Source organism: Neomonachus schauinslandi, chromosome 15, assembly GCF_002201575.2.
Source record: "Neomonachus schauinslandi chromosome 15, ASM220157v2, whole genome shotgun sequence".
Taxonomy (NCBI): domain Eukaryota; kingdom Metazoa; phylum Chordata; class Mammalia; order Carnivora; family Phocidae; genus Neomonachus; species Neomonachus schauinslandi.
In genome coordinates, this window is record NC_058417.1 from 48,762,073 (window position 1) to 48,777,971 (window position 15,899).

Here is a 15,899-nt window from a genome sequence, read left to right on the forward strand (position 1 = left end):
CATAGTCTCCTTTGATGAATATATATAACTGGGTATGTAATTAACTAGGTTTTGCTTATTTTGCACCAACATACAAGCAAAACAGTGAAACAAACAAAAAAACACAGAGCAAGAGATGAAACCATCCCAACAACAATATACACACCTATAAACAGAAGACCTTACCTCCTTGGTTGCATACTCTTGAATTTCAATTTGAGGTTTTTACATTTTCCATATGATGGTCAAATTCAATGGATCATATACGTGGATTATTTTAATGTTTGAAATTATCTGCTTCTCAGAATCTCATTTCAATCTTTTATCTCTTACCTATTTTTAATTTGAAGGAAGTTTGGGCTAAATGTTGCATATTCTCCCCCAGAAATGTAGAGACCACTGGAGAGGAACCCCTGGGAGACTAGGGGGAGGCTGGGCTCCAGGTGTCAGGCTACCACCTACGACAAATGCAAATCTGTGGAAAACTTCTTTCTAGTCTTTATTTGGTAAATATGAGTCTGTTCGGTATAGTCACAAAGTCTAGAGTGAATTCACGATAAAGAAAATGATCTGGATCGCAAGAAGGATTTGGGGGACAAAAGGTAAATCCAGTCAGTTTAGCATCTCAGGGTCCTTGGAAGGAAGCAGGCAGCACCAGTCCAACTGCCTTTTTGATATCTCTTACCTTACTTTCTAAGCTGCGTACTTGCCTCTGGGCATCACTACTCCAACCAAGAGCTCAATGTCCTGATGACACCTCCGGTTTCCTAAAATTTCCCAAGTATACTGGAAATCTAGGTCCATTCTCTCTTCCCTCCATCTACACCAGTCAAACTGTATTCCTAAGCATGGGGCAACCTGGATGATTTTACAATTAGGAGACTGAAAATATTTAAGAATTCAGCATGAAATTCTGTTCAGAAATGTTCAATATTCATAATCTGTTACCTAGATAAATAGACCACATCTGAAAATCAGAAAGCATTAGATGCCCTTTCATAAGATTCGATTCCGTGTATTTGTGGGGCAATAACCTCACTGACAATGCTTATCTATGGTACCTTCGTGATATTCTCGTATTAATGAGCTGTACCCTGATGGAGTTATGATGTTGCTTTCATATTACTGCGGTAGACATGAAGCTCTTTCATCGAATCCTCCATTCAAGGAAGAAACTGCTGCCTAGCTCTGGGGAGCAGGATCAGTAGACAGCCTCTAGCTGTCAGTTCCTTCTGGATCCATCTTCCCTGCAGAAGCCCATCTGACACAAGTCACATTCTTTCCAGGGCCACTTGTATCCAGTGACTGAGTGAAGCTGGTATCGATACAAAGCCCAGCTGTTCCAACCTGATGCGGACAACTTTGCCGGCAGAACTCATCCGGAGCCCTCTGCCAGGCTGCCTGAGGCTTTCTTGCTCTGATATCACAATTCCACATCCCTTTTTCTCCTATCCTCTTTCTTTTTTTTTTTTTTTGGTATCTTTTTTTTTTAATAATTATGTTATGTTAATCACCATACATTACATCATTAGTTTTAGATGAAGTGTTCCATGATTCATTGTGCATAACACCCAATTGTGCTCCATGTAGAATGTGCCCTCCTCAATACCCATCACCAGGCTAACCCATCCACCTGCCTCCCCTCTAGAACACTCAGTTTGCTTTTCAGAGTCCATTGTCTCTCATGGTTCATCTCCCCCTCCGATTTCCCCCCTTCATTCTTCCCTCCTGCTATCTTCTTCTTCTTCTTTTTTTTAACATATAATGTATTATTTGTTTCAGAGGTACAGATCTGTGATTCAACAGTCTTGCACAATTCACAGCACTCACCATAGCACATACCCTCCCCAATGTCTATCATCCAGCCACCCCATCCCTCCCACCCCCCACCACTCCAGCAACCCTCAGTTTGTTTCCTGAGATTAAGAATTCCTCATATCAGTGGTCATATGATACATGTCTTTCTCTGATTGACTTATTTCACTCAGCATAACACCCTCCAGTTCCATCCACGTCGTTGCAAATGGCAAGATTTTATTCCTTTTGATGGCTGCATAATATTCCATTGTGTATATATATCACATCCTCTTTATCCATTCATCTGACGATGGACATCTTGGCTCTTTCCACAGTCTGGCTATTGTGGACATTGCTGCTATAAACATTGGGGTGCATGTACCCCTTCGGGCCCCTACATTTGTATCTTTGGGGTAAATACCCAGTAGTGTAATTGCTGGATCATATGGTAGCTCTATTTTCAACTTTTTGAGGAACCTCCATACTGTTTCCCAGAGTGGCTGCACCAGCTTGCGTTCCCACCAATGGTGTAGGAGGGTTCCCCTTTCTCCGCATCCCCGCCAACATCTGTCGTTTCCTGACTTGTTAATTTTAGCCATTCTGACTGGTGTGAGGTGGTATCTCATTGTGGTTTTGATTTGGATATCCCTGATGCCGAGTGATGTTGAGCACTTTTTCATGTGTCTGTTGGCCATTTGGTCCCATCCTCTTTCTTTTAAAAGACAAGAATCCCTTATCTTGCACTCAAAATGACAATGCAGTGTCGTGCGCTAGAGAATCTAATATTTAATATCCGAAATGGTCCAAGAAAGTGGGCAAGGAGATGGGATTTTGACACTATATCGCTCACTTCCTCGCTGGAAATGGAAACCTCCCTTCTTTGTGTAGTCGGGTGGTAGGAGAACGCAGACCTGTGCAAAGGGGGGTGGTGGACCAACAGTTCAAACTTTCACCTTTGGAGAAGGAGGAAATGCACTGGCGGAAAGGAATGCACTAGCAGGTACAAATCTCTAAGGCTTTTGAGACCATGGTCTCAACAGGTAAATACAAAAGTGAAGATATTTGATGGCTACTGCGAAACACCATTAGCACACTGTAGCTGAGGCCCAATAATAGACAACTGGAAATCACGTGTGAAAACCGCGAGGATGCTTCAATTGCATGCAAGAGCCCATGCTGGTAATAAAGGTCCCTCTGCTCTCACATATGCAGAGAAGTTTCCTTATTTGTAAAGCACGCAAATGACAGTATCATCTCCAGGGACAATTTCAGGTCTGTACTCTATGATTATATTCTAATACTGGCCGAAAGGCACTCTTAACTCTCAGGTGAGGAGTTGTATTTAGTCGGGCTACCAAAATAAGGTGCATTATCTCACCATAAACACATGGTAACTTTTCAATGATTTTTTTGGCTAAGATATTGAAAGGAGAACCTTCTGCACCTGTTCCGGATGTAGCTCCAGCTGACCAGATGATTTCTCTATCACTTCCACATTCTTTGCTACAATTAAAATTTCAGAGCTCACATTAATCAGTATATGCCACAATTCACTTGCTTTGATTCTTTCTTTTCTCATGCATAAATGATTTACAGATGATTGAAACACTCAGTTCTGAGTCCTGTGCCCTTTTGCAAATATTCACAGACCCAGGAACTTCAAGCAGAACTTTGCTGATGCTTCTGATTTTAGACAAGAGTTAGCAGATTGTGTCAAATCACTGTTTCTGCTACAACTCTGCAAAAAGCCAGGTTCATTTCTTATCAGAAACCATGCAAGTCAATAGCCAGTGGAGCCACATTGTTATAGTAGGGAAAAAAATTAATCCACTTAGATTTCTAACAAAGTAAAAATATCTACCAAAAAGGAAGACAAAATAAATACTTTTCAGAAAAACAAAAAATAGCTGATGGAACTGGGCACAGTGCAAAAAAATAAAAAGAAACAAAGATACATAATGTCAGCCCTAAAGGAGCCACTGAAAATAAATAAGAAAGAAAGAAAGCTAATACGAAAAAGTTTATAAAAAAAAAAAAAAACAAAAAAAAAAAAATAAGTAAAAAAAAAAAAAAAAAAAGGAATAGTGACAAAAAGGAAATAGTAAGCAGATGGGAAATTAAAAAATCATGGTAGATTTAACCCAACCAATTTCAACAATGACACTAAATACAAATAATCAAAACACTCCAGTTAGAAGAGAGAATTCCAGACTTAATATTAAAAGTGTGACATAAATATATGCTACCAACAAAAAATGAAAGCCCACTTTAAATTTAAAGACCCAAAGATGAGAACTAAAACAATGGGAAAGGTACACTATGGAAAGACTTATCGCAGGAAAACTGGAGTGGTTCCATTAATATGATACATACTAGATTTCAGGACAAGAATTATTTCCAGCAATGGAGGAATATTTCCTAATAATATGGGGGTTGATTCATTAAAAGACATGGAAAACCTAAATGTACACAGACCTAAGAGCAGAGCTTGAAAACTCATGATTGAAAAAACAGAACTCCCACCAGCCTTATTTGTTTAATAAAAAATGAGTATAAAGAGAAAAAAAAAAGGGGAAAAATAGAACTGAAAAAGCCAATTAAAAGTCCACAGTTATATTTGGAGATTTCAACATCTATATCTCAGTAGCTGATACAATCATTAGATTAAAAAGTTAATAAGTATATAGGAAATTTGAACAACACAGTCAAGCTACTTGAACTCATTGGCCTCTACTGAACATTCCAGGCAAAAAACAAAACAAAACAGATTTAAAAAGAAAATAAATGTGGGGCACCTGGGTGCTCAGTCAGTTAAGTGTCTGCCTTCAGCTCAGGTCATGATCTCCCGGTCCTAGGATCGAGCCCCACATTGGACTCCCAGTTTAGTGGAGAGTCTGCTTCTTCCTCTCTCTCTGCTGGACCTACCCCCCCACCCCTGCCCCTGCTCGTGCTCACTCTCTCTCTCGAATAAATAAAATCTTTAAAAATTTTTCAAAAAATACACATGGAATATTCATCACAAGAGATCTATATTAACCACAAAACAAATCTCAATAAATTTAATAAATTAAAAGTATTTTTAAAAGTGAGCTTGACCAAAAGGGAATTAAACTGAAATTAATCATAATAATACACTTGGAGATTTCCCAAACAGCTGGAAATTAAACAATATACTTAAAATATTTCAAAGAATATATTAGAAGGAGAAATAAAATATTTTGAAGTGATAAAAATAAAATGCAGCATATCAAAATTTCTGAGAAGCAGGTAACACAGTACTTAGAGGACAATTTATGGTTGTACGTGCTAGTATAAGAAAAAAGAAAAGTCTAAAATTAACATGGAGGCTAGAATAAATAATAAAGTAATAGAGAAATTCAATGAAACCAGAAGCAGGGTCTTTGGAAGGACTGATAATATTGACGACCTCTAGCTAACCTAACCATAAAAACAAACAAAAACCCAGAAATTGTCCGCAGCAGGAATGAAAGAAGATTGGCAAAAATATACCAGGTAATTGGTAAGAAATCCTATGTAGCAATACTACTATCAAGCTAAATATAACTCCAAGAAAAAAAATTAAACATGACAATCAATTTTTTTTTTTTAAAGATTTTATTTATTTATTTGACAGAGAAAGACACAGCGAGAGAGGGAACACAAGCAGGGGGAGTGGGAGAGGGAGAAGCAGACTCCCTGCCGAGCAGGGAGCCCGATGCGGGACTCGATCCAGGGACTCCAGGATCATGACCTGAGCCGAAGGCAGTCGCTTAACCAACTGAGCCACCCAGGCGCCCCAACATGACAATCAATTTATAACAATTATGATATTTATTCACCAAAAGCCCAGCAACTAATTCTATAGAACAAAAATTACAAAGAGATGCTAGAGAGACATGAAGAGAAGCATCACAACAGTGGAATACTTTAACACACCACCTTCAGAACGAGACAGAGGAACCGCACGAAACACAGCGAGGACCCAGAAGATCTGAACAACATACTTACAAAGGTACAACACAGAGATATAGATACACATAAAACTATAGTTATACGTGTATATATATATCGTTCTAGCTGCCTGTTTTAAACATCACAGCAACGAGGTACTATGTGTATGGCTGGGTCTACGTGTGTGTCTGTGTACTTTGCATGTGTGCAAGTATTCTTGCAACTTTTCTCTTTTTTTTTAAGATTTTATTTATTTATTTTAGAGAGAGAGTGAAAGAGAGAGCACAAGCCCGAGGGGAGAGACAGAGGGAGAAGTAGATTCCCCGCTGAGCAGGGAGCCCGATGCCTTAACCACCTGAGCCACTCAGGTGCCCCTCTTGCAACTTCTTAAGTCTGAATTTATGTCGCTCTATCATACATCGATAGAAATAACTTGACGCCCTGACCACAGGGAGCCCGTCTTTCTCTCCAGTGCACGTGGACCCGTCAGAAATACTGACTCTGTATCAGGTCACAAAATCAATCAATAAGTTCTACAGAAAATAGAAATACTATAAACAGTATTCTGAGAAAATGATGTAATAAGGCTAAGAATTAGTAGCAGAACGTAAAAGGTGGTGCATCTGGAAACAGCACAATCTTCTAAACACCTCTTGAGTGGAAAGGGACATAAAACGGGAAGTTCCTGATTTTACAAAAAGTCGTGCTCATGACACTATGGGTCAGAATCAGGGGCACATATTTAGGTAAGTGATTAAGGGAAACTTTCATGGCCTTAAATAGTGTTGGTTCGCACCCTCAGGAGTTCTCTGGGTGACATCTGAAACTTGCCCCCCCCCCCCCCCACACACACACCTCCCACCAAGGCAGAGGGCCAGGAGACACAGGCAGACCACTCCATAGCAGGTGGCGGGTTTAAGAAGCAAGGGGACTTACTTAGGAGGCTTGTTTCCCACGCGGCCAGACAGGGAGATCTCCACACCGGCCACCAGAATCTTAATTGTTTACACAAAGGCCTTAATGGGGTTCAGTCGTGTACACCCTCCATATGGCCTCAACAGCACATTGCTTTCTGAAGGCTGAGATCTTCAAAATGGCTCTGGCATGGGTGAGGCGGGTGGGTCACACATTCCAGGGACCAGGGAGGAGGCAAGCAGCCTGGGATTGCTGGGGCCAGCCCTGGGGGCCTGGGGCAGTCCTGTCCTCCTTGTGACCTCCTCCAACACATACTCCTACCGGAAAAAAGAAAATAAAAAGAAAGTGTCCATTTCCAGCACAGAAAGCTAGTAAAATCACAACAAAATAAACTAGAAAGAAAGCCAAAGCAAAGAGACAGCAAAAAAAAAAAAAGTAAAGATTAGTAAGTGGAGAAGGAAAACAGATCTAACTGAAACTTTTAAATAAATAAACATTTAAAAATATGTAAATCACTGGCTAACTTAATTATTTGGGTGCCCAAAAGGAAATATAGATTAAAATGAAACATTTTCTAGGGGGCGCCTGGATGGCTCAGTCAGTTAAGCGTCTGCCTTCGGCTAAGGTCATGATCCTGGGGCCTGGAATCCAGCCCTACCACTGGCTTCCCGCTCAGCAGGAGTCTGCTTCTCCCTCTCTCTCTGCTCCTCCTTCCTGCTTATGCTCCTGTTCTCTCTCTCTCAAATGAATAAAAAAAAAATCTTTTAAAAAAATGAAATATTTTTGAAAATAGAATAATAATGCATGCAGATGTATATACATACATACATGCATGTGTGTTTCCATAGATGTTTGGAATGCAATTCTAAATAAGAAATGGGACCCAGAAGAGATGCCACAATGATATTTTAAAAAATACATCAAAATGAAAAATTAGAAAACATTATTTCTTAATGATAATGAAAATACAACATATCAAACTTGGGATTATATCTAAAGTAATGATTAGAGAGCAATTTATAGCTCTAAAGGCGTATATTAGAAAAGAGGTTGAACATCAGTGACTGAAGCTTCCACTTTAAGAAGCTAGAAATAGAACAGCAAATTTAACCCAATAGAGAAGTCTAGTTGCCCCAAAGAGAAAGACCAACAAAGCCAGAATTTGATTCTTAAAAAATAATAATAAAAATTGTTAATCTACTAGGAGGGCTGAGTAGGGAAATAAGAAAACAGAGAACAAATTACTTATATCAGGAATGAAAAGGAAAGTTTCTTTATAAATCCCACTAATATCAAAAAGTAATGAGGGTGTTATAAACTATTATATTTTAATAAATTTGAAAATTCAGATTAAATGAGAAATCCTTAAAAACGCAACCTACCAAAAGTAACACAAGAAGCAATAAAAAAAGTCTAATAATTCTATATCAATTTAAGTCACTGAATTTATCACCACAAACCCTTCCTTGGAGGGGAGGAGGGAAATAGCCAGGTCTAGATGGAAAATGTTTCTAAATACTTAAGGAAGAACTGGTACACTCTTACAGAAACTTTTCAAAAAACAGAAGGAATACATATGTAAAGAATTACCTTACTGCTAGACTGGATGGGCCCATGTTATCTCCAGTGACTTTGGAAGTCGGCTACTGACCCTCAGCCAAGAGAAGACTAGAAGGGCCAGCTAGTAATTTGCTTAAAATGTGAAATGCCCCTGCCAGTACCTGGGGCTATCCTGTCTTCATTGTATGGAGATGTTTAGGTGATAGTTTACATCTAATTTAACCAGTTACACAGCCTGGTTTGGATGAACCACCAGTGAGGGATAAACATGCTGCTATATACTTTTACCTGGGCTCTCCTGAAGCCAATATTCCTTGCACCTATTTTGTGGCTGGTAATCAAAATACAAAGAGTAACCCGTGTGACTGAAAAAGGACCGTTGAGGACTTACTTCTGGAATTCCCTCAGGCCCCAGATACTTTCCCTGCCCTTTGTTTTCCCTGCTGTACCTTACTGAAATACACCCAAAGAGTCTGTGTGTTCTTTCAATTATCTGCTTCTATACAATTTATGGAATTGGCACTGTGTACAAGAAAGTATCCCTGGTGCCGCAGTTTTAATAATGGCTGTAGCTTTGTTTGGGAGAGAGACAAATGGAAAAGGTTGCCAAAGGAGAAGAACCGCTGATGCCCACTGGGTTTCGTGGCCATCCCTGGGGTGAAGTCACTAAAGCACCACAGTGGTGGACAAAAGGAAAAGCTTATCTGGGGCTTTGGGGTTGGTATATCTAGGGCCAAAGATGAATTACAAGTACATTGTAAAAGAAAATTCAAGCTGAGGTCAGCCAAGAAAATGGTACCTTGGCTGCTTTGGGTTCCTTCACCAAGAATGAAAGTAACTAAGTAACAGCCCAAGACCACCCGAACCCCTGAGTTATGGCTAGTGATTTAGTCTGTAAGGGAGGGACTTAACATCATAAAGGAGTTGGGGGGAAACTCTTTGGATGGGAATATGGTCCCTGTCCAATAAATGGTCACCAACAAGATGATATAGGTAGCGGGGCGGAGGAGAATCAAGACTACCTAAACATGGGGAGATGTGGTCAAAGACTTAGGCTGCTTTGTGAGCAAGCTTAAGGAACTCCCTCCCTCTCTTGAACATCTATTGAAGTGGATTTTACACACGAATATCAAAGAACTCTTCTTCTTGCACCAGATACGCCCAAGTGCAAGGGAATGCTCAGTCTTACTCAGGCCATCAGGTGGCACCAGCTTTTGTAGAAATTTGTATAAAGGGACAAATTCTCAATCCCCAACTTGTTAACCAGGGTAAATATGAGGGTTGTATAAAGTAAATGAGACAGGAATTGTGCAACTCCAGTCATACATATGAAGTGGAATACTCCTTCTGAGGCTGCCAAAATTTTGGGAATGCAAGCAACTTTAGACTTGGTAACTGGCGAGTCTTCAATTTCTTTTTATTTTGTCTTTACCTCAGTTCATGCGGGATGCCATCATAAAAGGGCCTCCCACTGTTTGGCCCCTCGTAGGACTTTATTGTCAGGGGGATAAGCTGAGGGGAGGGAAGTGGTTGCAGACCTCCTCACCCAGCTACCACAAATGTGCCTGAATAATGGGGAGGAAATGTCCATCATTCGGAAGAAAGAAGATCAGAATAAACATGTAAAAAAACAAAAAACAAAAACCTTGGAATAATTAAGTCATGTAGACTATGTAGGAGGTTAATTAAAAATGGAAGAAATGGATAGAGTAATTACCAAAATTGGAATGGAAAACTAAAGAGATTAGATGATCCAGATGTTCCACCAACACTTAGAGCTGCGACAGGACCATGGCAGATGCACGCCATCAAAGCCGGCATCAATGACTTTTGAAATATTTGATGATCACTCAAAAGAGGAAACTACAGTCAATTCAAAACCAGTGTCAATTGAAATGGTGGGAGACAAAGACCAGAATTATGATCCTGAGTGACGGGAGGGCGAGGGTCTCTTGGCCCAACTCCTGAAGATAGGTTGGCATCATGAGCGGTGAGTATAGAAGATCTTGCTGAAAACTTTTTCCCAGACTTCCCTGATGTCAAATTTCTTACACATATCTTGGTAGATCCTAAGTCCAAGAAGCACATTCTGTGTGACTAAGAAAGAAGCCTAGGGCAGTATTCTCAGAGCCCACTGTTTGCTTATGCTTTTCCCTGGTCTAGCATATCCTTTACCTTTAAAAGCTCACAGGAGGAGTCTGAGCGTCCCTTCAGACATCTGATCTTGTGTGATCCACACAAGTTCCCAATGTGTTTTAGGAGGCCAGCACTACTTTCATACCAACATCAAACAAGGGTATTATAAGAAATGAAAATTATAGAACAACATGCCTCGTAAGCATAGATACAAAATCCTGAGCAAGTGTTGCCAAATCAAATACAGATAGTCGTGACCTAATTGGCCATCAACTGGTCCAAGAATGCAAGCCTGGTCAGCATTCAAAAATCAATTGATTTAATTAATCATATTAACCACTAATAATTAATGGTTACTTTGCCAAAAGAAAAAATCATTTTGTAAAAATCTACACCTGTTCATAATAAAAACTATCAGCAGACTAAGAAGGGAATTCTTCAACATGATAAAGGCACAGCTAATATTACTCTTCATGGAAGAAGTATGGAATGTTTTGCCCCTTTGAGTAGGAAAAAGAAGGATGTCCACAATCAGTGGAGTGTTTTCAGCATTGTATTGGAGGTCTTAGCAGTGCCAAAATGGAGAAAAATGAACTAAAAGACGTAATTAGAAAGGAATGGGTAATTAGAAAGGAAATCGGTATTAAAGAGGGCACATATTGAATGGAGCACTGGGTGTTATATGCAAACAATGAATCATGGAACACTACATCAATAACTAATGATGTGATGTATGGTGATTAACATAATAAAATCAAATTAAAAAATATTTTAAAAATATTTTTCTTAGAGAATAAAGGAAGACATTTGGAAAAAACTTTAGATCAAGATATAATTTTTAATATATTACAAAAAAAACTTAGACTAGAAAACAATTTATCAAAAAATATTTTGTATTAATATATCACATAATTACCCATAAACACAATGAAGACACTGTTACTATATTTTTAGTAAAGATTTTTAAATGAAAAAAAAAAAGGAAAAATAAAGACTTATTCAGAGGAATATTTTCATAACATTGGGGAAAACCAAGTATTTTTTAAGTCAGGACCAGCCATAAATGAAATTCTGTTCATTAAAAGGAAGTATTACGAGCATGAAACTAAAAATCATAAAATAAGAGAACATGTGTGCATCTGCTGTAGATCCACACAAGTCAATAAACAGAAGACATACAACTTGATTTTTTTATGGACAAGAGATCTCAATGCAAAAATATTTCCAAATGGCCAATAAATGTGAAAAGATATTTAACATCATTAGCCATCAGTGCAATGTAAATTAAAATCGGAATAAGATACTTGTGTACACCCACCAGAATGTTTATTATTAAACAGATAGGCAACAATGTGGAAGGCTCAGAATTCTTACATACTATTGATATGACTCATGTGAATTTGTATGATTACTTTTCATAACTGTTTGGCAGTATCTACTATGGGTAAGTAAGTGCCTACTCTATGGCCAGCAGCAATTGGACACTAAGACATCGATACACAGAAATGAATGCTTATTTCTACCAAAAGACCTATAAATGGATGTTCACAGCAGGCTTATTCATAATAGCCTGAATGGATAAATCAATTATGGTAGATTTATTCAGTGAAATACCACACAAAAACAAATAAGAGTGGTCAGTTGCCATGTAGATGGATTTCACACATACTGCTGAGTTAACAAAAAGAAAACTAGACATGACCTGTAGAGACACAGAGGCTGCGACTGGGAGGTGGGCTCAATCACGTGCCTCTGTTCATGCGGTGGCTGTAACTGCCCAACCCTTGCTCCTCCTCTCCACCACAGGAAGAACCATGCTGTGTTTCTCAGGAAATGTATAACATTATAGTTATAATATGCAACTTTATAATATTATAGCTATAATATAAAGTTATAATATATTTTATTATATTATATATAATAGTATATATTATATATAATATATATAATATATAGTATATATTATATATAATATAATAAAATGATATATAGTATATATTATATATAATATATATAAAATAGTATATATTATATAATATAATAAAATGATATATAATATAACAATATATAATATAATAACATATAATATAATAATTATATAATATATATGATATTATATAATATGATATATAATTTTAATTATATAATTATATAAAATAATTATATGATAATAATTATAAAATAAATATATAATTATTATATATAATATTATATAAAGTTATAATATTACAACTTTATCATTCTAAAACATTTTTAGTAAGTTATAACATTATATTTCTTTTGTAGAAACATAGGGCATTTAGGGCTTAAAAATACCTGTGGAAGCGTGACTTCACTGAGGGGTGAAGTTCCTCATCAAAATCATCCAGTTCCTGCTCCTCAGAGAGGTGCAAGAAAACCTCTCCAGGAAAGGGGGGCAAGGAATAGAGAGAGGGATGTCACCCTGCGTCCTGTAGCTCCAAGTGAGTCTAAGGTCTTGCACGTATTGTATATTGATAGTCTACGGATGATATAAAATCACTCACACTGACCCACCTGCTCTAGGCAGGGAGGCAAGAGGCTGTACTCCTCCAGGTTGAAGCTCTATTTAACTGCAGAAGGACGGCCAGGTATTAGGAGCTCATCTTTTTTCAATCTGGATGGTTTACGACATCACCTTAGGGTACAAACAGAAAATACAGGCAAATCTTAAATGGAGTGATGGACAGAGCGTCTTATAGCTAAACACACAAACGTGTTTGCTCAGGTTTGCGGGGGGAAGAGCGTGTGTTATCTTTGGGTGTTGTCCACTTTGTGAGATCTCTGTTTAAGGGAGGAGACATCCTGAGAAGTTTTCCTTCCCTGCACGTGAACTTTAGTAGACTTGGCACAGCGGCAGGAACCTGTGGGAAGAAGAAACTTGTGGAAAAGGCAGACATCAGGAGATTAGAGTGAAGACAGCTATGGTTGTCTATGGTTGTCTAAGGAACAGATAGCCTCTTGGGCTTTTTTTCAGAAGCCATTAAGGTTTGCCCCTAGTAGAGTAGAAAATACTTCTGGTTCAACAAAATAGCCTGGGAGGCACAGTTAGGGTCCCTATTGGAGCCCAGTGGATTGGAAATGGGCCACCACATGTCCCAGGCCAATAGCAGCCACCGTGCCAATCTGGGGCATACTGTGAATGACCACACAGGCTGGAAAGTTGAGACACTCAGGTTGGAGAAGAGAAAGATGCGTCACAGTGACCACAGATGCTATCAATAGAGGGGAGAAGAACGTCTCTCCTCTTGCTAGGTGGGATGCTGCCCAAATCATCAGTTGCTTAATAAAGCCAATTAGATCTTCAAATTGACTTTATCCTGGGTATTTTAGATTACATATTATTCATCTCATCTACCTACCTGTCCTGCACTTGGTTTTGTGTCTCCAGTTAACGTCCTAATGGATGTGCTTTTACTGGTTCCGTTAAGTTCTAATAACCCTAAAACCTCACCTGGAAAAAAATATATTTTTTTGATATATAGAAAGATGATAATAGAAAGATTATTAGACGTCTCAGTATGTGGCTGGCTCAGTTGGTTAAGAATCTGACTCTTGATTTTGGTTCAGGTCATGGTCTCAGGGTCATGAGATTGAGCTCCACGCTCTGTGCAGAGTCTGCTTGAGATTCTCTCCCGCTCCCTCTGTCCCTCCCCCCACTCACATGCACGCACTCTCTCTGTAAAATAAGTAAATCTTTTTTTAAAAAGTGTGGAAGGGGATACAACAGATTCATAATAGGAATAGAAAGCCTGAAAATGAGAGGGAAACACATAAACTCCATGAAGAAAGAAAGAACTTAAGTAAATGGTGTTGTGACAGTTAGCTTGACAAATGTAAAAGAAAAAAGTTAGATCCCCACATTGTGCCTCACACAAAAAACAAAGTGTAGGTGGAGTCAAGAGAAAATGTAACAAATCAAACTTCAGAACAGTTGGAAGGAGATACAGAAGAATATATTTTGATTTCCAAAAAGGAAAGAGTTCCTAAACAGGACACACACAGACACACAATCACAGAGTAAAAATTATAATGTTCAATCATAATAAAATTAAAACCTCAATACAACAAAAGAAATGATAAACAAAATCAAGATTAAGAAAGTTGAAGAGCTGGCAGATGTGTAAAGAAGTTGTCTGAAACAAACAAAACAGAAAAAGGAATATCCAGAATAAAGATCCCTTAAAAATACATTAGTTTTCTTTATTTTTAAAGATTTTATTTATTCATTTGAGAGAGAGACAGAGAACACAAGCAGGAGGATAGCAAGCAGAGGGAGAGAGAGAAGCAGACTCCTTGCTGAGCGGGGAGCCTGACGCAGGACTCGATCCCAGGACCCTGAGATCATGACCTGAACTGAAGGCAGATGCTTAACCATCTGAGCCACCCAGGCACCACAAAAATGCATTAGTTTTAAAAGTCAAATAGGAAGGTGGACAGGTAATACAAAAGGACAACTCACAAAAGAAGAAAGCTAACTGAGAAGATACTTGACTTCTCTGGAAAGCAAGGGAATACAGCCTCAGAGAGCAATGAATTACTGTATACTCTTAACAGATGGGCAAAGAGAAGGGCAATACTCAGCACTGCAGTGGATCTAGGAAAATAAATTCTCACATAGTTCAGGTGGGAAAATAGAGAACACTGGGGATATGGACACACACACACATTCATGCCCAGCAACTCTGCAATTTCTCTTCTAGGTCCATCATCTAGACATATTCTCCCACATGTGCATTAAAGATCTGTGTTATTCTTAGTGTAATCCTTATGTCATCAAAAGGCACAGAATCATCCAAGTTCAAAATTCTGGTAAGTTTTCTATTTCAACACTGCAGTATTTTCAAACAAAGTGAAGATTATGTTTTCGTCACAGGGAAAAGAGAATCTGAGAGTTTCCCATCAATTTAGTGTAAATAAAATAACCTTGGAGAATTAACAAAGTACCCCTTAAGTTGTGTTAGATAAATCAGTTTCTGAAGATTGGTATTTACCAGTATATTAACATGGCTAAATATTATGGAGAATCTCAATTAGATTTCAGATGTGTTAATATGTATTTATGGAAACAAGAGACATGTACTTTTTTATTTTTTGAGAGGGAGAAACCGTATGCAGGTGGGACAGGGAGGGGCAGAAGGAGAATCCCAAGCAGGCTCCACACGCAGCACAGAGTCTGACGCAGGGCTCGATCTCACGACCCTGAGATCATAACCTGAGCCAAAATCAAGAGTCAGTCACTTAACCAACTGCCTCATTTAGCTTTCAATGCTCTTTGCCATACTTGCTTTTTCAGAGGTTCCACTGCTTTGGGACACACCAGTCTGCGAGGTTCTTCATTTTCCCTCACCGAAATCATTTACAGACCCTTGTACAACACATTACTGAGGCTTATGCTCTTTAAAAAGTTCAAAGAGACATGAACTTCAAACAGAAGTTACTCCAATGCCTACAAATTTTAAAATGTATTATTGACCATTTTTATTGCTAATTTTCTAGATTTCTTCAAGAAGAACAATTTTTGTAGTTTAGTCCAGAGTATT